This window comes from Numenius arquata, chromosome 1 (genome assembly GCF_964106895.1).
Source record: "Numenius arquata chromosome 1, bNumArq3.hap1.1, whole genome shotgun sequence".
NCBI classification, from domain to species: domain Eukaryota; kingdom Metazoa; phylum Chordata; class Aves; order Charadriiformes; family Scolopacidae; genus Numenius; species Numenius arquata.
This window is the reverse complement of record NC_133576.1, coordinates 1,198,679-1,203,992: the sequence shown is the minus strand read 5'-3', so window position 1 is coordinate 1,203,992 and position 5,314 is coordinate 1,198,679.

Sequence of the window (5,314 nt, the reverse complement as noted above, 5' to 3'; positions counted from 1 at the left end):
TTTCATGGTAGACTCTCAGAGAGGTGGATTCCTCTGGAGGGCCAGTCAGGAGAGAAGGTAGGGTGCAGCTTCTCCCCTTCCACGGTCTCCAGGCCACCTGCTGTTGTTGCCGTTTCTCCCAGGAAGCAGACAAGAAACCTCAAAGTTTCCTTCCTTCTGCCTCATTCCTGTGTTTATAGTGCTGCAGGCACAGGGTTGTACCATTCAGGATGTTCCCTAGCCAATCCAAGTCCTTTTGGACTCCAGCCTCTCTGCTCTCCTACTCCCCTGTGGATGGACCGACCAGCATCATTCAGACAAATTTGCTTTCTATTTCGCTAAGCAACAGCCTGTTTCCTGTTCACTGCGCTGACCCTGCTCCCTGTGCCACTTGCAGCCCCAGTCCCATTGTTTTGCTTCCAGCTGGATTGTCCCACGTCCCCTTGGCATATGTGCTCAGCTGGAGCTCGCCGTGAACTCCCGTGGTCATACCGTCCCCAGGGCTTCTGAGTCTGTAGCTCTCAAAGCAGGTCTCAGCCTTGAATTGGAGACCAAGCTTTATACAAAATAAGTATATATTCATAGCGGCCTGCCCTTTTGCGGAGCACTGCCTCACCCGGGAGGAGAGGACAGGGAGCAGGCAGAGCTGGAGTCCTCACCTTAGCTCTGCTCTAGGGGTGTTTCAGGTTGAAGGGGAAATCCAACAGCTGCAGATCACTGCAGCTGTATCACACAGTCCTGTGTGGTCCACTTCAGGGTGAGCTTACGCACGCACCGGTGGAAATGAGGGTTAAGCATCAGTGAGGCAGGTCAATAACTGTGCAGCTGCAGGGTTTTCTCCAGCTACCAAGAGGCCACGGCTCTAGCTCTAGGTGATGGGAACACACACTACCTAGTTTGGGAGCTTCTTTCCACAACTAATTTTAAACCTGTTAGTCTACCGATTAAACTGAACTTTTCCCTGAGTATCTTACCATAATTGAAAAGAAAATCTGGTCCTTGAAACTACTTATTCTTAAAATAAGGAAGTCCTTCACTTTTAGTCTAAGGGCCATTTCATATCAAAATACACCACTAATTTATCCTTCAGCACCAAACTGAGCTCTTAAATATGTAGGATCAACTTTGACAAAACTACGCCATCACCTGTAACTGAACTAAAATTCCTCGGCCTCTTGATCAAAGACAGAAGAATTGAAATTCCTGAGGAGCAATGGCAGAAGACCAGAGAATTAATTATTCTAGTAATATTCTTTTCTTTAGGAAAGACTGATGCATAACAAGGAAACTAGAGTTTGTGGCTCTTTGTTGTTTTTTAACACACACACACACACACACAACCCCCCCATATTGGGCAGATACAAATCTTCTCTCTCCTTTATTTTTTCGCCTGGCCTTTGTTCGGCTCAGAGATGTTGGTTCCAACAGCTGAGAAAAAGGTGTAAGTGCACCTGGATAAACAAGTGAACAGGAACCGGAGCAAGAACGTGAATCACTCGCTGACATTAAGTTGCCCTCTGTTTCTTTCCGTGGGTTTCAAAAAGTACAGGCAGTGCCTGCTGAACAATCCCCGCTGACATTTGTTTGTTCACAGTAGATCCACGGCAGTTCCAAGGGACAGCCAGATCCCTCATAACAGCACAGGGGCTCACAATGGCAAAGGTACTGAGAGCACTGACTCCAGCAGCCCTTTTGTGAGAGAGGACACCAAATACCTCTGAAGTTCCGGACTTGGCACTAACTGGAAGCGTCCATCCTGAGCAATCAACCTAATCCAACTCCCAGACAATGAAGCAGAACGAAATAAATGCTGGAACGGCAAAAACAAAGTCGCAGGCTTGGCGTGGCCCGATTCATCCAGCTCAGTCCTGTCTCCCTCTCCCAACCCAATACTGGCGCAATGACCAGCTGCTGGAGACCAGGAGGCACTTGGGAAGCAAGCATCCCTTAGGGCTCCACACCCACTGAAACCTGTGGCAGGGCACACGGTACACAGCTGCTGTCTTGTGCTGAGGAGCTTCCCCAGCCCACAGACCCACGGACCACTGGGCCCAGAGACAGACAAGAGGCACACAAGCAATTGAGGTTGTATTTGTGTCCCTGGAGGTAGGCAGTCCTCAAGCAGCAGAGCTGGTCACAAGGTAGATGAAGCGTAGATCCAAGTCTCCAGGATGAATCATCTCAACCCTTTAATTTTGTGAAGGGTAAACAAATGAGTGTGATGTTTGACACTTTCTAAGTGTCTATGCAGTGGTCTAAGCAGAAAGGGGAGGGAAGCTTAGGCTACAGAGAAGTCAAATACCAGTACCACAGAAGACCTTTAGCTGAGGACTGCCATAAACAGATGGAGAAAAAAAAACAGAGCCAAAAAAACGTATATTTTTTCCTTCCCCCCCCCCTTTTTTTCTGCTTCGAGACCTAAAAACGGAGCAATATCCACAGGTCAAAAAGCTGAGGGCTCCCTAGCTCAGCATCTTTGTGGACTGCTGAGGTGTTCCTGTCTGGGGAAAAGGTTCAGTTGCTCGCGGAAGCTCTTTAATTCTTGAAAGAGGGTGGATAATCTGCTTGTTCCCCTTGCCCGTGATCTTGATAATGTCACAATTTAAGGCTGGAGGCCGCTACTGCCAAAATTTTGCCGTAGGGTTTGTGGTGTCGCTTCTCAGGGAGTGAGGACCATCGTATGAGACACGGGTTAGTGGTGGTTTTGTCAGGGTTAGGTTGACGGTTGGACTTGATGATCTGAAAGGTCCCTTCCAACCCAGACCATTCCATGATTCCATGATTCCATGATTCCAAATGCTTTTGCACAAAACACGTTATTTTCCTTTCCTTAAATTCTGCTGGAATAGTCACCTCACTCCAAATGCTCCCTACTACCCAGACACCACAGGCACTACAGTTTAAGTCCAAGAAAGAGCCTTTTGAAGGACCCAGAAGAGATGTTAAGTAAGTCCTCGGAGACACTGCAATGGATACTGAGCCAAAAATGTCACTACATGCGATTTTTACACGGAGTGCATGTATACATATGCACGAGTGGGGCTTTTTGTGTGTGTGTGTGTGTGTGTGAACTCCTCCTGCAATAGTGGGCTCAGGCAGGAGCTGCTGTCTCCTGGGGTCAGTAAGTAGTAGGTAGAATACGTGTGTGTGTGACCACTACAGCAGTTGCTTTCCCAATAAACCTCTGTTTCAGGGACTTTTATCCAACCTGTTGTCTTTGCTTTGCTAAGCATTGTAAAACATGATAAGGACATGGTGACATTGGCAGGGATAAGTGGCGTCCCTGTCTCTCCGCAAGAGCCCAGGCTCTGGCCGGTGGTGCTAAGTACCAATACCAGGTGCAGACCTGACTGGTTCCAGTTCTGCTTTTTTATATTGGCAAGGACAGACATTGCCAGAGGTAAGGACAAGGGAGAGAAGAGACGTTTGCCAAGAAAGCTGCAGTTCTCTGCAAAGTTGTTTTTAAATAGTTTCAGAGAAAGTAGCATTCTGGCAGAAATCCCATTCTGCGGAGTTGGGCTCCGCATTGCTCATGGACTGCTGGAAAAGCGAATAAAGAGAATGGAAAAAGCACCTGTTTAAACAAAGGTGCAGAAAGAGGGAAAAAGTGACACCCGGAATGAAGGCAACCCCAGCGCAGCCACTTCTGGCACTGCACTGAGCACTGGCAATGCTAACTGCTGTGCTGAATTTACGCATTCCTTCTGGTCCTATTAACCTGCATACGAAGCACGGAGCGGGCTTTCAGCAGCCTGCCTTGCTGGCAGACCTCCCAGGTGCATTATGGAGAGAGCTCACCAAAAGAACCAAAAGAAATGTGCTAATGCTTGTGTCTTTGCCTCTCAGAGGGAACTGGCTGAGACTTCAGGGTTACTCTGGAAATTCAAAGTTGAAATTTAAACACGCTTTCCCTCCTTTTAAACCATCACAAATCCCAGCCCTGCTGCAGGGTCTGGTCTGGAGAACTTTCAGGGCTGTGGCCAAATGCAGACCCTCACCTCCCACCCCCCTCCCAGACCTTCCACTCCTAAGCCTGACGTTGCGCTTAGCCATCACGCTCTCACAGCCAGCTCTAGCGAGGGTCTGTGGAGACCTACCCGCCTATACAGGGACACAGCACTGCCAAGCTTGAAGATCCCAGATCATGAGTTGGAGCGCCTTAAATCACGAGGTTTGCAGAGACAGATGTTTGAATTTTCACATACCCTTTGGTTGTTGAACTGCCCTTGCATCTCCTTGTCGTGTGACAAACACCTTGTTCACTCTCCAGCAGCTCATTAGTGGCGAACGTCCAGCACCATCCCTGCCTGACAACTCATGTTTGAATTGTCCTGTGCCAGATCCAGCTTCTCGGGAGGTGCAGAAACTAAAATTACTCCCCTCCCTCTTTCTACGCTAGGAGGACAGAAGCTAATCTATGAGATATACAGCAGGGTAGATTTAGTTTATATCCATGTAAAGTGCAGAATCAGCCAAGGTCTTATTGCTCAGCTACACCTGTGTGCAGTAGGTGATGCTCAGTGGGATCAGTCTCTATGCAGGGCGAGGAGTCCTCGCCCCATAACTGATGGAATAGAATGGAATCCGGTGCTGGAAGAAATGAATGCCAGATGCACGGTTCAGCTACACTCTCTCTGTGATAGTACCCTCCCTCCAAGGTAATCCTCTGTCATGGAGTCCAAACACACACCACAATACCCACATTGTTGACTTTATATTTTATTTTCATTCCTTTACAACAAGAAAACCCCTGGATTAAAACAATCAGAATTAATCAGACACCCCAAAGAATTCACCAGGAAACGGCTGTCAGGATGACCGGGATGATTTGGGCTGGGTTTAGTCCTCAAATCCAACTTGAGATCTGCCCCAACACCGCTACCCCAAGCACACTGAGATACGACTTTCCAGGTGACGCATGCCCCATCATATCAGAAGGCAATAACGCAGCAGCCCTGCTGTCCTAGGGCATCTCACGCTAGTGGGATCCCTGTGGGCTGAAACAGTGGACAGTAAGGGAGCAGACCAAGTCCTTGGGAGACATGAAAGCAGGAAAAAGGATTAACCCAGAGAGAAAATAATATGACCCAAATTATTAACTCTGAGATGTTAACAGCTAGGGAGCCCACACTCTCACTAAGGACTCCAAAGGAACGTGTTTCTCTGGTTTGGTCTAGTGCCCTTGTTTTATCTCAGCCCCTCCCCAGGAAGAGGTGGGACTCTCCATACCCAAACAGGGTAAGCTGAAACTAGTACCGTGAATTCTGCTTGGAAGTTCTTCTGGAACAGTGCAAACCATCTATGAGCACTGTCGTTCAGCTGGCAGGAAGAGCCA